The sequence below is a fragment of the Protopterus annectens genome, chromosome 2.part0 (assembly GCF_019279795.1).
Source record: "Protopterus annectens isolate FY-2018-M chromosome 2.part0, PAN1.0, whole genome shotgun sequence".
Taxonomy (NCBI): Eukaryota; Metazoa; Chordata; order Ceratodontiformes; family Protopteridae; genus Protopterus; species Protopterus annectens.
This window is the reverse complement of record NC_056728.1, coordinates 1,850,399,978-1,850,422,303: the sequence shown is the minus strand read 5'-3', so window position 1 is coordinate 1,850,422,303 and position 22,326 is coordinate 1,850,399,978.

Here is a 22,326-nt window from a genome sequence, read left to right as displayed (position 1 = left end):
TGTGTGTATATATCTATATACTGAGTATAACTGAAATAAAATGCAGACTATGTGCCCAGCTGATGCTTGTGTGTGTAACCCCTAATATAGCAGCATAGCCTTGCGCAACCCTCACATGTGCAGGTGACAGCAGCAGCATCCCTCAAATACCCATGTACCGATAGCAGCAACCCGTCACAAACAGCAAAACAGCAGCAGCAACCCATCAAATACAGCAAAATGATAGCAGCAGCAACCCCCCACATACAGCACAATAACAGCAGCCACACCGTGGGCCATCCAGCACCCTCACATATGAGATATGTGATAGTGCAGAACCCCCATACAGCATAGTGATACTAGCAGCAAAAATAGTGCTTTGATAGCAGCAACCCATCACAAATAGTATAACAGCAGCAGCATGTGGCGATATATACAGTACTTCTTCTGCCCTTATGTCTCTGTGCAACCCCCGCGACACAGCACAGTAACAGCAGCAGCCCCTCACATACAGCATAGTGATAAAGGGCCTCATGCAACCCCTCACACTTCTGTGGGCATAGCAGCAAAACCCTCATGTTAATGATAGCAACCATATACAGACAGCGAGCACTAACAGCATATTAGACACAGCAGCAATGATAGTAGCAGCAACCTCACATACAGTATGTATCGCTGTAGCAGTAACATTATATAGAGCATAACTAGATATAGCCATGGCTATCCTATACTACACGAGGACATCCGGTTAACTGTCTCGCAACCCCAAACAGCAGCATAGTACAGCATAATGATAGCAGCAGAGACGCGGCTTCACTACAGCACAATAACAGCAGCGGTTATCCGTTGCTTATATCCGCTTCAATATAGCTATGTGTAAATCCATTTAATACGCGTGTATGCGACAGCGCGTAGCGCGCGCATAGCGGCACGAGATGCCAGCGCGTACACACTGTGTCGCTATGTGTAAAGGGATGTGTGTAGGCAACATAGCGAGGACAGCTATATATATAGCAATGGAGATCTCTCCGTGTGCGCGCGCGCGCGTCGTATGTGTAAGCTGCTTGCAACATAGCGAGACAGTGTATATATACTATACGGAAAAAGATCCGGGCGACTGGACGCTTTCGTATAGCGGGCGCGCGCGCGCGCGCGCGCTCTTTCAAAGCGCCAGCGCGCGCACACTGTGCGCGCGCGCGCTGGCCAATCAGGCGATGCCGCGCAGCAGGCGCGCGCGCGAAAGTGCGCGCGCGCTATGCCATACGACTTGTGCTGCTGCGTGTGTGATTGATACTTGCAGAAGAATCTGCGTAGATGCGAAGAAAGCGAATGCGCGCGCCTGCCAGTTTGCCTTGAAGACAGGAATAATAATGCGTGTGTGTGTACAAGTGAGAAATGCAACATGTGTGCTGCCGCGCGCTACGCGCGCGCGCCAGCATATCATGACTTTATATATATAGAAATAAGTGTGCGCGTGTGGATAACAATTCTAGGTGTGCTATATACATATCACTTGAGTGGGAAATGTTGCACATATGAAAGTGTGGTGGCTTTCTAATGTATTAGCAGGCTTGTAACCACATATGTGCCGCCGTCGCGCGCTGTATTGCGCTGTATACCACCTACCTATATTCATGTACGCATATCACAAAATCATGTGAAATTTAAGAGCACACCACAGAATGGTCGGCTTCCAAAGTGTGAGCGTGCCATGCGCGCGAAATGACTGTGTGTGTGTTATCGCCAGCGCAGAGCCACGCGCTGCTGCCGCGCCACGGCTGCCAGCGCGCCACGCCAGCGCGCCGCCGCCAGCCGTGTGCCGCCGCTGTGCCGATGGCCGCTGCCCGCGCCGCCGCCGCCGCCGGCGCGCCACGCCGCCGCTGCCCGTCATATACGGCGCGGCGTATACGCCACATGGAAGTTAACTGAGCGACAGCTGTGTGTGTGCGCCGCCATGCGTGATCTGTACTCGATACCCCCATCACACACATGGCTTCCCATGATGATCATCATGGCGCCATGCATCCTATCTATGCGTACACAATCTAGAGGCGCGCGCGCGCGCGCGCGCGCCATATTATTCTAAAAGCACAGGTAGGCCGGAATCACTTAAAGGCGCGCGCGTGCACTGACAGCGCGCGTAGCACATCATTGTGTATGCGCCATGAGACAGCGTTGCTATCTGTTAGCAGCAGTAACCTGGGATATACAGGGCAGCTTCATAGATAGCAGCAGATTCATACTAAGCATAACTGATAGCTGGGCAAGGGAACCCCTCACAGACAAGTGTTATACCTATTTACACACACACCCCTGCACACGATACAAATATAATGATAGCAGCAGCACACACACCACAGACAGCATAATGATAGAAGCAGCAACACCTCAGACACAGCAATAATAATGATAGCAGCAGCATTAACCTCACATACAGAATAGTGATAGTTAGCAGCAATCTTGTGCATGCATAAAGTTAGCAGCAACCTGTCACAAAGAGCATAACAGCAGAAGCAACCCCTTACATACAGTATAATGACTATGCAGCCGAGAGTGCACTTAACATACAGTAACCGAGTGATAGCAGCAATCAGCATGACATACAGTGCTGTGAAAGCAGCATGTGTATCTGATATATAGCAATATGATAGCGGAACTGTATTGGAAGGATGAAATGTATTCTACTTATGTGTGTGAAGTGTGTATATAGCATATCAGCATATATATACAGCAACACACACACACACACACACACACACACACACACACACACACACACAGACACACACACACACACACACTTATCAGCATAGAGCATAGTGATAGCAGTGCCTAACCCTCACATACAGCAGTGATAGCAGCAACCCTCACAAGGCATAATGTAAGCTGGGGCTAGTATACACACCCATCACATGCAGTGCAGCTAGCATATACACCACTTCTGCAACACCACAGTACAATACAGGAGAAGCAACCCCTGTGACAGAGTAATGCAGCAGCAACCTCTCACATACAGTATAATGTGTAGCAGCAGCATATATGCATACAGCATAATAACAGCAGCAGCAACCCTCACATACAGCATAGCATGTGTTGCACATAATGACAGTGCAGTGTGTCACAATACCCTCCCCAGCCACACCCCAGCCATACAGTTATACATGACATAGCAGCAACCCGTCATATATATATACGGATAGTAGCAGTAACCCGAATCAGGTGCATGTGACAGAAGAAGGATAATGGTGGTATATATACATACAGCAGTAATATATCACTAGATTAGAACCTTGTGAAAGGCAGAAATTCCCTTTACAGTTTCTGTAAGAGTATATACTTATCCCCTATGCACGGAAGGAGCTCAATCCTTGATAAAAACAGGCCAATAAAGTGCCAGCTGATATTAAAATGCCAACATTACATGCTTAATCCAAACAATGTGATTCAATCCACCTAATTCGACCATGTACTTCAAAAGCGAACAAAAAGATGCGAATCAAGTATAAAAACACTTTTAATGAGGAACAAAACAAAATGAGTGCTTTCGCGGTGTGCCACACCGCTTCTTCAGATGAATGTCTTGATTCGCATCTTTGTTCCTTGAAGTACATGGTCGAGTGGTTGAATCACATTGTTTGGATTACTTGTATCGTTGGCAGCATTTTAATATCAGCAGCACTTTATTGGCCTGTTTTTATCAAGGATTGAGCTCCTTCCGTACAGGGGATAAGTGAGTACTCTTATATATATATATATATATATATATATATATATATATATGTGTGTGTGTGTGTGTGTGTGTGTGTGTATATATATATATATATACATGTGTGTGTGTGTGTGTGTGTGTGTGTGTGTGTGTATATATATATATATATATATATATATGTATGTATGTGTGTGTGTGTGTGTGTGTGTGTGTGTGTGTGTGTGTGTGTATATATATATATATATATAGAGAGAGAGAGAGAGAGAGAAAGCAAGAGTAAGAGACGGAGAGAGAGAGATATTAGCATATTCCTCATTGCAAGTGTAACAGCTGCGTAAAACAAAATGCATGACTCTTTTCAAGGGTATAACATTTTATTATGGCATATAGTTCAAAAAGGTATACTTAGAAAACCTGTACCTTTACACAACTAGTTGAATAAAATCATATTTTTAAAATTTCAAAACAAAAAAAGGCAATCCTTGTTATGCCTTGTAACTAAAAACTCCACTGCAAAATTGAGTACATGTATGACTTCTCTTTAGAGCAGTTGCTTTAAACTATGAAAACAAATATCAACTCTGTATATCAAAGATACTAGCACATGGCCCGGTGTAGTCTGGTTTAGCTATTCAAATATTAAGGGTAGAACATTTTTTACATTTTTCAACACATCATGGCTTGCACTTAATACCTCTTCCCACCATATGTTGTTTTTCACTTCATTCATTTCAGTCTGACTAAAACACACTTTGTGACAGTTGGAGGCACTGTACAGCTTTTGGGGTACATTGGCATTAATCTGGGTAGATATCATATCTTCAAAAGTTTTACAAATTTTTTTTTGCTTTTCATTATTTCTAAGATTCAACACCAAAATGTTGCCCATCTTAGTAGTGTTCAGGTATTTCCATAGTATACCTCATCAGAACTTCCCATATCATAAAGGTACATGTAAAAAGGGGAAAGGCTTCGAGCCAGTTAAAAGTTTCTGAAATATTTGTTATGACTCCCAGATGGGACTGCTTCTTCAACAGCACAGTATATAGTGTCACATAATTGTGGATATATGCATTCAAGCTGTTTTGAAATACATTATGAGCTTTTTAAATTATGTTAGCATGCCCTGTATTGCCCGGACTGTATCAAAATATGACTTGATACAGCAAAATTTCCAGGCAGTTGCTTCAGTTAGCAGTTTTATATATCAGGGTGTCAACTGAGAACACATTTCTGAAAATAGCCCACCCCAATAGCCTTCTTCCGGTTCATATACACAGTGGAGTCTTCTCTGGGAGAGTTTATCAGTTCTGCATATCTCACAGTTTAACTCCAGGTAATCAGTTCCTGTAGGAGGTGTATAAGAATACCTTTTACCAAGTCCCTCAGAATAAGCCTTTCAGGCTGAGGTATGTCAGCCATGGCTGCAGTATCTTCCACAGGCCGCAGTTCTTCATCATTTTGTGTAGTAAAATTAGCCTCATCATTATGAGATGCTAGAATAAAGTGATCTAAGAATTCCTCTAGTTCACTGCCCAGCTGATTATTCTCTAGGAGTGAGGGATTTCAGGGTTGCCAGGATATAGTGCTGGCACAGTTCTTGACTGTGCTCATGCAGACACACACACACACTTTGAAATAAAAAACTTTCCCAAACCACCTCATACTCATATAGTCTAAATAGTACTATTGAGTGCTATACATCTGTTGTTACTGGTCCTGAACCCTGCATACTTTAATAAATACATGTGTTTTTTTTTTATTCACACGCAGTTACTTCTTTGGTGTCAGCCTTACCCTCCTGCCACCTCCCTAACCACCCTGTGCAAATCATGATGACTGTGCCCTGCTCTTTGCACATGTCTTTGTGACTTATGGTTGCATATATATCTGATGCACTCATTGAATAACTACTGCTTGCTTACTCACAAGCTTGCATTTATCAATATGTATTGCAGAAGAAAAAATGTTGATTTCATGTTCCTACTCATTTGGAATGATTGCTTCTATAATGGTTGAACCTCGCTGTATTTCAATTAGTAGTGTAAGTAAAGCAGTGGAAGCTTTAGGCACTTCACTTTTGCTTCTTGCTATACTTGTGCAAATGAAGGCATCATTGAACTGTTCCATAGGTTATAGACAGTGGTTATCTCCCCATATATTCCTAATTGTGACCTACGTAGCTCTGACCAACTCTTCCTGCAAATTTCCAAACCCAACAAATCTATTGGCAAAATAATTTACAGTCACTAAGTCACCTCTTTTTGGAACAAACACATTTGCTCACTTAACAAATCAGTTTTAAAATAGCATTAAAGGAATTTCTGCTTAACTCCTGGATCTGCTCCTGCAATAACTTTAATAACTCCACATGAATGCTACCTTCTCTGCCTCCACCCTGTTTCTCCTTTAACCTTTGTTGTTCCCTCATCTTATCCCCTACCTACTGTATAACATCACCTTTTGCTCAGACTATTACTATACCACTAACAGTACTCCTCAAGAACAAATATATCTCTAGGCTTTTCTATTTTAACATTATAATGATAGGACTACCTTACTTCTGTGTACCATAACTTCTCTTTAATCCATTGCATTATAATTACTGTATTTTGTTTTTTGTTATAGCTATGTAATACTCAAATATTGTATGATGTTTTATTGGTTCTTGCTATGTATAAGACAACAACATTATTCCTCCAATTGTCAAATACTCTCTGTATTTCTAACTTTCTTTTTAATGGAGCTTTTCTCCTCGGGTCTCTGCTGAAAAAGGGCATGTTGCCCAACCAGACTAACCCAGTTAACAAATGTCAAATAAATAAATAAACTGAAATGCTTGATGCACAGTATTGGGTAGAATACATAGGTATATATTGCAAACATCAGTCATATAAGTTATTACCTACTTAAGTGTACACCTTAGACAAACACTCTGCTTAGTTGCATATGCATATTTCCATATGAGAATACCTGGTTATATATTTTTTTTTCTTATGGGTTCCACACTTACCTTGTCATTACTGCAGTTAGAAATTGTGTCATTGGGAGCTCTCTGTGTTTGATGCTATAAGAACACAGCCATTACATGGCTAAGCTAAGGCTGCACAGTTTGACAGGCAACAGTTTTCATATTTGCATCTGCATGGGATCTTAGGCATTGACCTATGTAGTGATTGTGTGCTGTCTTTTGCCTCAGACAGAGCCAGGGCATACTGTACATGCCTCCGTCTGCCAGTACTATCTGCAGTTAGTGGTTCTCCATCAGACTATCTGCTGCTGCTGACCCTGCCTGTGGTCCTTGAAACTGTGATCCTGTCCTTTGCTGTCCTTGTTGAAGTTGTTTCCTGAGAAGCCCTCAAAGAAAAATCTTGACGATTGGATTGGAAACAGGAAATTCTCCCCGGGATCACTTCTGTGGCTCTGCTTGACAGGGGCACAGGAAAATTAATTTTGGGGTGGAGAAAGACAGGGAATCTTCATGCTAGGCTTATATAGGCCCTAGGGCCATTAGCCAAGTACCTACCGATGAACCTGTAACATGGCACAGAATGTAATTATTTCAGCAGAGGTGCCTGGGTTATACTGTAGGGCACCTCCAGATGTATCTATACACCAGAACCTTGATTTGAGCAACCCAAACACACATTCTATGATACTCCTTGTTTGAGAGTGGACCTAAATGAATCCTTGTTTAGTGGAGTTGTTGTTTTTCACGGGTGTCATAAGACAGGACTCCAGTGCATAAGCTGCATCTCCCAGTAGATTCCCTTGTGGAAAGTCACACCTAGCGAACCTTGTCTACAGCTTGCACAAGTGACATATGTGTGAGTCATGAAAACTGCCTGGGTTATCTGCACAAACATTGTAGATGATCTCTTGGGCATTACAGACAACTTGACAGTTTGCAGATCGGTATCCTTTTCTGTTCATGTATCTCCTTCCCCTTTCACCGAGTGGGGCTTTTATTTGTGTGTGTGTGCAATCTATACCCCTCAACACTTCAGGGAGGTGTGCTATTGCATAGAATTCCTGCATGATTCTTTCTGTCTCCTATGGGGTGTAGGGAAAACAGGTGTGATCCCTTGCATGTTGTAGCACTGAAAAAACAAATAAATGCAATTGTAGTGGTTCCATTGGCTTTTATTTGTTTTGTTTTTTTTCTGTGCTTATTTGAGTCTGTTGGATTTATCATCATTCAAAGTCAGTTTTACTTCAGTGCATGTTGTAGCATTGCATTTAAAAACTGATGCAATATTTTACAGGCTGATGCCTGTGACACCCCTAATATATCTCCTGTGGGTCTCTGGAAAGTACCAGTAGCTAGTATGCGTAATGCTATACATACGTTTTTTTTTTTTGGTGGAATGAGTTCGCCATGGTTTCCTACAGCCTGAGCTGGGGACAGCAAAGGTCACATAATTCCTCTAGTGTTTCCCTTTTCAACCTGTAACTCTCTGCAATTAATGTGTCATGCAGTCCATGAAAAGTCAAATGAGGTCAAAACACCCCTCCTCTTCCTGATGGAGGTCTGGCAGCAGCAGCAGCACTTTGATTTATAGCCTGTTGGACATACAGCATAATGATAGCAGCAGTGACCCTTAACATACAGCATAATGACAGCAGCAGCAACACCTAACATACAGCATAATGATAGCAGCAGCGACCCTTAACATAAAGCATAATGACAGCAGCAGCAATCCCTAACATAAAGCATAATGATAGCAGCAGCAATCCCTAACATACAGCATAATGATAGCAGCAGCAACCCCTAACATAAAGCATAATGATAGCAGCAGCAACCCCTAACATAAAGCATAATGATAGCAGCAGCAACCCCTAACATAAAGCATAATGACAGCAGCAGCAACCCCTAACATAAAGCATAATGATAGCAGCAGCAATCCCTAACATACAGCATAATGATAGCAGCAGCAACCCCTAACATACAGCATAATGACAGCAGCAGCACCCCCTAATATACAGCATAATGACAGCAGCAGCAACCCCTAACATACAGCATAATGATATCAGCATCAACCCCTAACATACAGCATAATGACAGCAGCAGCAACCCCTAACATACAGCATAATGACAGCAGCTGCAACCCCTAATATACAGCATAAAGATACGAGCAGCAGCCCCTAACATACAGCATAATGACAGCAGCAGCAATCCCTAACATACAGCATAATGACAGCAGCAACAACCCTTAACATACAGCATAATGACAGCAGCAGCGACCCTTAACATACAGCATAATGACAGCAGCTGCAACACTTAATATACAGCATAATGATATCAGCATCAACCCCTAACATACAGCATAATGATAACAGCAGCAACCCCTAACATGCAGCATAATGACAGCAGCAGCAACCACTAACATACAGCATAATGACAGCAGCAGCACCCCCTAACATACAGCATAATGATAGCAGCAGCAACCCCTAACATACAGCATAATGATATCAGCTTCAACCCTAACATAAAGCATAATGATAGCAGCAGCAACCCCTAGTATACAGCATAATGATAGCAGCAGCAACCCCTAACATGCAGCATAATGACAACAGCAGCAACACCTAACATACATCATAATGACAGCAGCTGCAACCCCTAGTATACAGCATAATGATAGCAGCAACAATCCCTAACATGCAGCATAATGACAACAGCAGCAACACCTAACATACAGCATAATGACAGCAGCTGCAACACCTAACATACAGCATAATGATAGCAGCAGCAACCCCTAACATACAGCATAATGATAGGAACAGCAACCCCAAACATACAGCATAATGACAACAGCAGCAACACCTAACATACAGCATAATGACAGCAGCAGCAACACCTAACACACAGCATAATGACAGCAGCAGCAACACCTAACATACAGCATAATGATAGCAGCAGCAACCCCTAACATAAAGCATAATGATAGCAGCAGCAACCCCTAACATAAAGCATAATGATAGCAGCAGCAACCCCTAACATAAAGCATAATGATAGCAGCAGCAACCCCTAACATGCAGCATAATGACAGCAGCAGCAACACCTAACATACAGCATAATGACAGCAGCTGCAACCCCTAATATACAGCATAATGATAGCAGCAGCAACCCTAACATAAAGCATAATGATAGCAGCAGCAACTCCTAACATAAAGCATAATGATAGCAGCAGCAACCCTAACATAAAGCATAATGATAGCAGCAGCAACCCCTAACATAAAGCATAATGATAGCAGCAGCAACCCCTAACATAAAGCATAATGATATCAGCATCAACCCCTAACATACAGCATAATGACAGCAGCAGCAATTCCTAACATACAGCATAATGATATCAGCATCAACCCTAACATACAGCATAATGATAGCAGCAGCAACCCCTAACATGCAGCATAATGACAGCAGCAGCAACCCCTAACATACAGCATAATGACAGCAGCAACAACCCCTAACATACAGCATAATGACAGCAGCAGCAACCCTTAACTAACAGCATAATGACAGCAGCAGCAACCCCTAACATACAGCATAATGACAGCAGCAGCAACCCCTAACATACAGCATAATGATATCAGCATCAACCCTAACATACAGCATAATGATAGCAGCAGCAACCCCTAACATAAAGCATAATGATAGCAGCAGCAACCCCTAACATAAAGCATAATGATAGCAGCAGCAACCCCTAACATGCAGCATAATGATAGCAGCAGCAACCCCTAACATGCAGCATAATGACAGCAGCAGCAACACCTAACATACAGCGTAATGACAGCAGCCGCAACCCCTAACATGCAGCATAATGACAACAGCAGCAACACCTAACATACAGCATAATGACAGCAGCTGCAACACCTAACATACAGCATAATGATAGCAGCAGCAACCACTAACATACAGCATAATGATAGCAGCAGCAACCACTAACATACAGCATAATGATAGCAGCAGCAACCCCTAACATACAGCATAATGATAGGAACAGCAACCCCAAAAATACAGCATAATGACAACAGCAGCAACACCTAACATACAGCATAATGACAGCAGCAGCAACACCTAACACACAGCATAATGACAGCAGCAGCAACACCAAACATACAGCATAATGACAGCAGCTGCAACACCTAACATACAGCATAATGATAGCAGCATCAACCCCTAACATAGAGCATAATGACAGCAGCTGCAACTCCTAATATACAGCATAATGACAGCAGCAGCAACTCCTAACATACAGCATAATGATAGCAGCAGCAACCCATAACATGCAGCATAATGACAGCAGCAGCAACACCTAACATACAGCATAATGACAGCAGCAGTGACCCTTAACATACAGCATAATGATAGCAGCAGCAACCCCTAACATACAGCATAATGACAGCAGCTGCAACACCTAATATACAGCATAATGATAGCAGCAGCAACCCCTAACATACAGCATAATGATAGCAGAAGCAACCCCTAACATACAGCATAATGACAGCAGCTGCAACACCTAATATACAGCATAATGACAGCAGCAGCAACCCCTAACATACAGCATAATGATAGCAGCAGCAACCCCTAACATGCAGCATAATGACAGCAGCAGCAACCCCTAACATACAGCATAATGATAGCAGCAGCAACACCTAACACACAGCATAATGACAGCAGCAGCAACCCCTAACATACAGCATAATGATAGCAGCAGCAACCCCTAACATACAGCATAATGATAGCAGCAGCAACACCTAACACACAGCATAATGACAGCAGCAGCAACCCCTAACATACAGCATAATTATAGCAGCAGCAACCCCTAACATGCAGCATAATGATAGCAGCAGCAACCCCTAACATGCAGCATAATGACAGCAGCAGCAACACCTAATATACATCATAATGACAGCAGCAGCAACCCCTAACATACAGTATAATGACAGCAGCAGCAGCCCTTAACATACAGCATAATGACAGCAGCAGCAACCCCTAACATACAGCATAATGATATCAGCATCAACCCCTAACATACAGCATAATGACAGCAGCAGCAACCCCTAACATAAAGCATAATGATAGCAGCAGCAACCCCTAACATAAAGCATAATGATAGCAGCAGCAACCCTTAACATAAAGCATAATGATAGCAGCAGCAACCCCTAACATAAAGCATAATGACAGCAGCAGCAACCCCTAACATACAGCATAATGATATCAGCATCAACCCTAACATACAGCATAATGATAGCAGCAGCAACCCCTAACATAAAGCATAATGATAGCAGCAGCAACCCCTAACATAAAGCATAATGATAGCAGCAGCAACCACTAACATAAAGCATAATGATAGCAGCAGCAACCCCTAACATGCAGCATAATGACAGCAGCAGCAACACCTAACATACAGCATAATGACAGCAGCTGCAACCCCTAATATACAGCATAATGATAGCAGCATCAACCCTAACATAAAGCATAATGATAGCAGCAGCAACTCCTAACATAAAGCATAATGATAGCAGCAGCAACCCTAACATAAAGCATAATGATAGCAGCAGCAACCCCTAACATAAAGCATAATGATAGCAGCAGCAACCCCTAACATAAAGCATAATGATAGCAGCAGCAACACCTAACACACAGCATAATGACAGCAGCTGCAACCCCTAACATACAGCATAATGATAGCAGCAGCAACCCCTAACATGCAGCATAATGATAGCAGCAGCAACCCCTAACATGCAGCATAATGACAGCAGCAGCAACACCTAATATACAGCATAATGACAGCAGCAGCAACCCCTAACATACAGCATAATGACAGCAGCAGCAGCCCTTAACATACAGCATAATGACAGCAGCAGCAACCCCTAACATACAGCATAATGATATCAGCATCAACCCCTAACATACAGCATAATGACAGCAGCAGCAATCCCTAACATACAGCATAATGATATCAGCATCAACCCTAACATACAGCATAATGATAGCAGCAGCAACCCCTAACATGCAGCATAATGACAGCAGCAGCAACCCCTAACATACAGCATAATGACAGCAGCAGCAACCCCTAACATACAGCATAATGACAGCAGCAGCAACCCTTAACATACAGCATAATGACAGCAACAGCAACCCCTAACATACAGCATAATGACAGCAGCAGCAACCCCTAACATACAGCATAATGATATCAGCATCAACCCTAACATACAGCATAATGATAGCAGCAGCAACCCCTAACATAAAGCATAATGATAGCAGCAGCAACCCCTAACATAAAGCATAATGATAGCAGCAGCAACCCCTAACATAAAGCATAATGATAGCAGCAGCAACCCCTAACATGCAGCATAATGACAGCAGCAGCAACACCTAACATACAGCGTAATGACAGCAGCTGCAACCCCTAATATACAGCATAATGATAGCAGCAGCAACCACTAACATACAGCATAATGACAGCAGCAGCAACTCCTAACATACAACATAATGATATCAGCGTCAACCCTAACATAAAGCATAATGATAGCAGCAGCAACCCCTAACATAAAGCATAATGATAGCAGCAGCAACCACTAACATACAGCATAATGACAGCAGCAGCATCCCCTAGCATACAGCATAATGATAGCAGCAGCAACACCTAACATACAGCATAATGACAGCAGCAGCAACCCCTAACATACAGCATAATGATAGCAGCAGCAACCCCTAATATACAGCATAATATCAGCATCAACCCTAACATGTTTTTAAGTGTAATCATGGCTGTTTATCAAATGGTTTTGTGTGTGCATGATTGCTTAACAGATTCCTAAATAGTTCCTCCATGTTGCATTGGTTAATTATCACATAATGCAGTATCATGTAATGCAGCTCTTTATGCTTTCATTAGCATATTCTGCTGTTTCTTTTTGTTTTGAGGCAGTACGTGATGTGTAAAGCTATTTAATGAATACAAAATAGTGTGCTATCTTGTGAGTGGCATGCTATACCAACAACATGATAGCAGCACTTAGGGTAGCTGTTAATGAATCCAGAGCAAAAAGAGAGAGACGTCTGTAAAAATCCATCAGTAGCTTAATGCTTCTGTCCAATAGGTGAATAGGACTTCTTGAGAACATAAACCTAAAACAAACGCACCTTTATTTAAAACCTTTTTTAAATATCACATGACCAGCTTCCCCAAGTAGAACCGGATCTGTATTAGAATATCGAAAGATGTAAACACCGAATGTTTAAATGTCGAACTGTATTCAGCGAAAGCTGAAAATGTCGAAGCAACAGAAAACCAAATTTTTTCCTAGGAAAATAATTTGGTTGTCTATTTCTGTTGCTTCGGTATTTTCAGCAATGTGGTGGAAAGTTATGGGTTGGGTTCAGGTAAGTGTGCGATTGAGTGTGGATTAGGTTAGTTAGGGTTAGGGTGTGGGTTAGGTATGTGTGCGATTATGTGGATGTGAGGGTTAGGGTGGGTTAGGTGAGTTAGGGTTAGGGCGCGGGTTAGGTATGTGTGCGATTGTGTAGATGTGAGGGTTAGGGTGGGTTAGGTGAGTTAGGGTTAGGGAGCAGGTCTGGCAAGTGTGCAATTGTGTGGACATGAGGGTTAGGGCGGGGTAGGTGAGTTAGGGTTAGGGCGCGGGTGAGTATGCGATAGTGATGGACCTTAGGCTTAGGGTTTGGGTTAAGGTAAGTGGATAGTTAGTGGTGTGTGTATAGTTTAGTGTAGGGTTAGGTATAAGATTTTAGGTGTATGTGTGTGAATTGTTCTTTGTTTGGTGTGCTTGTGTTGTGTGTATGTGTTTTGGAACAGCAAATTTTTTCCCTAGGAAAAAAATTTGCTGTTCTGTATGTTTGTTGTTTTCAGCTTTCGCTGAATAGAGTTCAACATTTAAACATTCGGTGTTTACATCTTTCGATATTCTAATATAGACCCATAGAATCAATACATTAATTTTCCAAAGATAATTCTACAGAATTTTAAATACGTAATGTCTCTGTCACTTACATTATAAATTTCATTGAAAAATATTGAAAAACATATATATTTATATATATATATATATATATATATATATATATATATATATATATATATATATATATAAAAATAAATTTAATACATAAAAAACATATCCACAAGCAAACATGCAAACCCATGAAAAAATCTAAAATTACAAACTGTGGCATTTAAGTTTTAAAACACTTAGAGATCATTAGTTGCATTGGTCAAAAGTTGACACGTAAGTTCCTGCAGTTCAAGTTTTTCCTTCCATGGACGTGCTCTGGGATGTATTCTTATAGTAACTAAGACAAAAATTTAAAAATAAAATTGCCATGGTGACTTAAATATGTTTTAAAAGCACATTAGTTTTCCTTTTCTTTTTGGTATTATATATGCTCATAAATCCTTTCCTTTAATACCTTCTCCATTTTCCCAATAAATACTACACCTTTTATATATATAAATATATATATATATATATATATATATATATATATATATATATATATATATATATATATATATATATATATATATATATACATATTTACACTGGCTGCATTGGCCGCACTTGTAAGTTCCTATTTTTTGTCTCTTAGTAGTATTAGAATATACAACTGTAGATTCTAAAATATTTTTAAAATTTCTATATTTTCTAAAACCTTTCTTGGTTTATCCTGCAAAACTTTACCTATGTTTCCATCTACCATAAATGCACTTAAATTTCTTTCCAAAACTTTATAAATTGAGTCTGCATCCTGGCTGTATGTCATAACCATTGCTTTTTTAAGATTGCCATCCCGATTTTTCTCATCTTGAGTAAAACATGCACACTTCTTGATCATAAAATAGGACCATATGTCCCTTTATTTCTCTTATTAAAAACGTCTTTAAACAATTCATATCTCATATTGAGGAGGGGGGACTGTGTCGTATGGAACATTTCACAAAGTTTAATAATTTCATCCATAAATAAACTGTTGTCAGAAATCATCCATGCCAAATGCACCATTTGACCTTTCATTAATGTCTGTTTTGAGAAATATGGATGGCAACTTGTAAAATAAAACAAAGTTTGGATATATAAGTGTATATTAAAAATAATCTAGCAGCTTGTGTTACTTTCTTTAAAATTATCAGGACATGTTTTCCCTCCTGTCCCACTTCAGTTTTGCAGATTGTTTTCCTGGTACTTATTTCACAATGGCCCAACCTGGTCTGTACAGCCCTTGCTATGTTCAGGCTTCACTCTGCTTCCCTACCCTTTTACCAAATCCCACTCATCCCCACTAAATTGAAACTTATACCTCTTTAGACCCAACACCTAGGTCACTTGAATGGAGATGTGTTGAGTGCTTGTACTTTGCCATATGATGAAGCAACAAGGCTTTTTTGATCCATTAGAGCTGACATACAGACCTGGTATTGTGACAAGAACATGGAAGCAATGAGATGTAGACCCCCTACCAGTGTTACCAAATGTAACAGTTACTATGACTGGTTTGAATATTGGTGGCATTGTTTGTAACAATATGGAATCAGCTTGAAGTTCTGAAATTCACATATTGAAGGTCACTTTGGGACTTCTGTTTTAACAATGGCTGTCAACAGTGAAATGACAGTATCAAACTTCAGCTTGGAATTGTGTTTGACAGACTCTCAAGGTGCATCATTTGTTTTAACACCTGACAATGCTAATACCTTGACTTTTGAGGCATTGTAAGGAGTTTTTCAAAAGAAGCTTGTGAAATATAAAACCCTGCAAGATGACAAATTTTTAAAGGAATAATGTTTTTATACTTTGCTTTTTATTAAGTATTCATTTCACTACAGTCCTGTTGCAGTTGTGTTTGTTTCTGAGCTGTCCATTTGCCATGCTGGTGTGTTTTTAAACTGATACCTCATTTACCGTACCTCATCTACTCATCTTCTTATCCTGTACCTAACTGCACTATCCAATCACAAACTGTTCCCATTATACCACCCCCCCTCCACTTCTGTTCTGAATTCCTTCTCAGATCTCATTCGGCTCCCTACCCATCAAAGCCTACCTATTTTCCACGCTATTATCACTGCCCATTACCTCACCTCACCAGATTACAAGATTTTACAACACTAAACATGCTGTTTCCCTCCTGTATCACCTTATTCATCTTCCTCCTCTCATTCCTAACATCACCACCAAGTGGTAATAATAAATGAGCACACTTCAACCATTACTTCATCCTCACCTATCAACCATCTTCCCACTAGCTAGTCAAAAACTCTTCAATCTTATTTCTCATAACTCCATTCCACTGTTGTAACCCAACAATAATAAAAAATGTCAAGGTTATACATCTACCCATCTCTGCTAAAAATGCCATAATAAACAAATCACCTTCCTCCACCATACATCAGTGGTGTGACATCCCCAACCGAGGTACCAAACAACCCCCAAACCAAAGAATACACCCTAAAAGTTTAAAAATGGTCACATTAAACCTTAGAAGCATATGTAACAAAATCACAGATTTATACCACCTGGATGACTTAACACAATCAGGACATCCTAGCCCCAACAGAGACATGGCTAAAGCCTGAAATAAAAGATGCTTAAATACTATCCCCTGGTTATAATATTATTAGGCTCAATAGAACACATAAAAAAGCAGTTGGAATAGCTATAATCTTCCCAACTACGCTCATCATAGTAACTCCCTGTACAGGCCCAAGCCTAATCTCATTCCTAAAACTTAATAGAGCCAAGAGCATATGCATTAGTATGCTATATACCCCCCAGGACAGAACATTCCAGTACATGAAAACATACTATCATGGATAGCAGATACAATCACAGATGAAATAATCCTCCTGGGTGATATAAACATTGACCGACAATCTTTATCCACAAATTCAGCAATCAACAGCATGAACCTGTTTGGATTCATCCAACTTAATACACCAAAAAGATATGGCAAAAATAACTCCAAACAATCTAGTCTGGACTGAATTTTGGTTAGCAGCCCATCTAATTATACCTCTTCTGGTACACTCATAAGTGACCACCTGCCAGCTTATACCGACAGGAGTATTACACAACTAACAAAGGAACATAACCTCAAAACTACCTATAATCTCTTCAGTTTCTCCAAAGAATCTTTCTTTGAAGCTCTGAAAGCATATAACCGGTCCATCCTAAAAAGACTCCACTTAAATGATGCAGCTGAATACTTCAATGCAGCATTTCTAAATATTCTTAACACCTTAGCCCCACAGCAAACAAAAATAACTGAAAATAGCCATAGCCCATGGCTCACTGACCAATGTAAATTCCTTATGAAAGCTAGAGACAAAGCATGGATTAAATGGCAAAAAAAGTAAAGCTGACAAAAATTGTCAACTATTCAGACAACTATGAAACCAAGCCAAGAAACAAGTTAATAGAGATAAAAAGGCTTATTGTACTCACCTATAAGATAGCCGTAAAAATAACTCTAAGCAATTCTGGTTATCCATATCCTCTCTCATCAACCCAGGTACAAACAAGGATCCCAGTCCATTCCCAGACATTCCACTTCTTTAAACAGTTGCCTATTTCAATAAATTATTCATAGAATGCATAACCAACTTAACCTCAAACTCACCTAACACACCTCATTCTACACAACCAACTTTCCCTACCTTAGACCCTACAACATCTCCTTCACAAAACTCACTTAACTGCAACCTCTCTGATACACACACAGACAATTTCATTCACTTTGCCTTTCAACCAGTTTCTATAACTCTCATAAAAAAGCTTTTACATAAACTAAAACCCTATTCCTTCTCAGCTGACAACCTTTCCTCTGAATACCTAAATCTAGCTACAGATGCAATAGCATACCTGATCAGTATTCTTATTAATCGATCAGTAACATAATCCTGTGTCCCTAACGTGGAGAATGGCCCATATTATCCCCCTACATAAAAGAAGTAATTTCACTGACATTACACATTTCCATCCCATAGACATCCTGTCTCCCCTCTCTAAAAGCCTTGAAAGATGTATATATGAATAATTACTCCACTATCTCTTGCAAAATAAGCTAATCACCAATATACAACATGGATTTTGACCAGACCACATCACCTCCAGTGCATTATTATGATTTATAGACACTGTCAATAATGCTCACAATTATACTAAAATTATATTTGCATTATTTCTAGATCTATCAAAAGCCTTTGTCATGTTATCTCACACTAAACTTTTTAATCGACTTTCTAACCTGGCTCTGTCATCATCTATTCAGTGTTTCTCTACCCACCTTGACAACAGGCAACAAGCTGTAAAATGGCAAAGAACCATCTCTGCATACCTTCCACCTTCCACAGGAGTCCCACAAGTATCTGTTTTGGCCCTCTACTATTCAATATTTTTATCAATAACCTACATTCATCTTTTTGTGAAGGCACCTTGATTCAGTATGCAGATGACTGAACCATCATCTACTCTTCAAACACCTTAACTCACCCCCAAGAAAACACTCAACAAGCTGTCATCTCCATTGAAACCTGGCTTACAAGAGCACAACTCTTAATCAACTTCCAATAAAACATACTCCTTCTTTTTACTCCAAAAACTCAAAACCCTAACAAAGCATCTTTCAAAATCTTTTTGGCAAATGGCACTGAAATTAAATTAGTCCACCAAACCAAACTATTAGGAGTCATAATAGATAATAATCTTAAATATGACCTCCTTAATTGCACACTTTAAACATGTTGTAAGTCATCCTGATTATTTTTTTTTAATTTTTTTGTTGTAGATACTATTAGATCAGATCCCAGAGTGGATCTATTGAAGGAAAAACCTTGAATTGCAGGAACCTTGGTGGCAACTTTTGACAAATCCATCAGTAGCTTAATGCTTCTGTCCAATAGGTGAATAGGACTTCTTGAGAACATAAACCTAAAACAAACGCACCTTTATTTAAAACCTTTTTTAAATATCACATGACCAGCTTCCCCAAGTAGAACCAGGTCTGTATTAGAATATCAAAAGATGTAAACACCGAATGTTTAAATGTCGAACTGTATTCAGCGAAAGCTGAAAATATCGAAGCAACAGAAAAACAAATTTTTTCCTAGGAAAAGAATTTGGTTGTCTATTTCTGTTGCTTTGGTATTTTCAGCAATGTGGTGGAAAGTTATGGGTTGGGTTCAGGTAAGTGTGCGATTGAGTGTGGATTAGGTTAGTTAGGGTTAGGGTGCGGGTTAGGTATGTGTGCGATTATGTGGATGTGAGGGTTAGGGTGGGTTAGGTGAGTTAGGGTTAGGGCGCGGGTTAGGTATGTGTGCGACTGTGTAGATGTGAGGGTTAGGGTGGGTTAGGTGAGTTAGGGTTAGAGAGCAGGTCTGGCAAGTGTGCAATTGTGTGGACGTGAGGGTTAGGGCGGGGTAGGTGAGTTAGGTTTAGGGCGCGGGTGAGTATGCGATAGTGATGGACCTTAGGCTTAGGGTTTGGGTTAAGGTAAGTGGATAGTTAGTGGTGTGTGTATAGTTTAGTGTAGGGTTAGGTATAAGATTTTAGGTGTATGTGTGTGAATTGTTCTTTGTTTGGTGTGCTTGTGTTGTGTGTATGTGTTTTGGAACAGCAAATTTTTTCCCTAGGAAAAAAATTTGCTGTTCTGTATGTTCGTTGTTTTCAGCTTTCGCTGAATACAGTTCAACATTTAAACATTCGGTGTTTACATCTTTCGATATTCTAATATAGACCCGTAGAATCAATACATTAATTTTCCAAAGATAATTCTACAGAATTTTAAATAGGTAATGTCTCTGTCACTTACATTATAAATTTCATTGAAAAATATTGAAAAACATATATATTTATATATATATATATATATGTATATATATATATATATATATATATATATATATATATATATATATATATATATAAAAATAAATTTAATACATAAAAAACATATCCACAAGCAAACATGCAAACCCATGAAAAAATCTAAAATTACAAACTGTGGCATTTAAGTTTTAAAACACTTAGAGATCACTAGTTGCATTGGTCAAAAGTTGACACGTAAGTTCCTGCAGTTCAAGTTTTTCCTTCCATGGACGTGCTCTGGGATGTATTCTTATAGTAACTAAGACAAAAATTTAAAAATAAAATTGCCATGGTGACTTAAATATGTTTTAAAAGCACATTAGTTTTCCTTTTCTTTTTGGTATTATATATGCTCATAAATCCTTTCCTTTAATACCTTCTCCATTTTCCCAATAAATACTACACCTTTTATATATATAAATATATATATATATATATATATATATATATATATATATATATATATATATATTTATACATATTTACACTGGCTGCATTGGCCGCACTTGTAAGTTCCTATTTTTTGTCTCTTAGTAGTAGTAGAATATACAACTGTAGATTCTAAAATATTTTTAAAATTTCTATATTTTCTAAAACCTTTCTTGGTTTATCCTGCAAAACTTTACCTAAGTTTCCATCTACCATAAATGCACTTAAATTTCTTTCCAAAACTTTATAAATTGAGTCTGCATCCTGGCTGTATGTCATAACCATTGCTTTTTTAAGATTGCCATCCCGATTTTTCTCATCTTGAGTAAAACATGCACACTTCTTGATCATAAAATAGGACCATATGTCCCTTTATTTCTCTTATTAAAAACGTCTTTAAACAATTCATATCTCATATTGAGGAGGGGGGACTGTGTCGTATGGAACATTTCACAAAGTTTAATAATTTCATCCATAAATAAACTGTTGTCAGAAATCATCCATGCCAAATGTACCATTTGACCTTTCACTAATGTCTGTTTTGAGAAATATGGATGGCAACTTGTAAAATAAAAATAAGTTTGGATATATAAGTGTATATTAAAAATAATCTAGCAGCTTGTGTTACTTTCTTTAAAATTATCAGGACATGTTTTCCCTCCTGTCCCACTTCAGTTTTGCAGATTGTTTTCCTGGTACTTATTTCACAATGGCCCAACCTGGTCTGTACAGCCCTTGCTATGTTCAGGCTTCACTCTGCTTCCCTACCCTTTTACCAAATCCCACTCATCCCCACTAAATTGAAACGTATACCTCTTTAGACCCACCGCCTAGGTCACTTGAATGGAGATGTGTTGAGTGCTTGTACTTTGCCATATGATGAAGCAACAAGGCTTTTTTGATCCATTAGAGCTGACATACAGACCTGGTATTGTGACAAGAACATGGAAGCAATGAGATGTAGACCCCCTATCAGTGTTACCAAATGTAACAGTTACTATGACTGGTTTGAATATTGGTGGCATTGTTTGTAACAATATGGAATCAGCTTGCAGTTCTGAAATTCACATATTGAAGGTCACTTTAGGACTTCTGTTTTAACAATGGCTGTCAACAGTGAAATGACAGTATCAAACTTCAGCTTGGAATTGTGTTTGACAGACTCTCAAGGTGCATCATTTGTTTTAACACCTGACAATGCTAATACCTTGACTTTTGAGGCATTGTAAGGAGTTTTTCAAAAGAAGCTTGTGAAATATAAAACCCTGCAAGATGACAAATTTTTAAAGGAATAATGTTTTTATACTTTGCTTTTTATT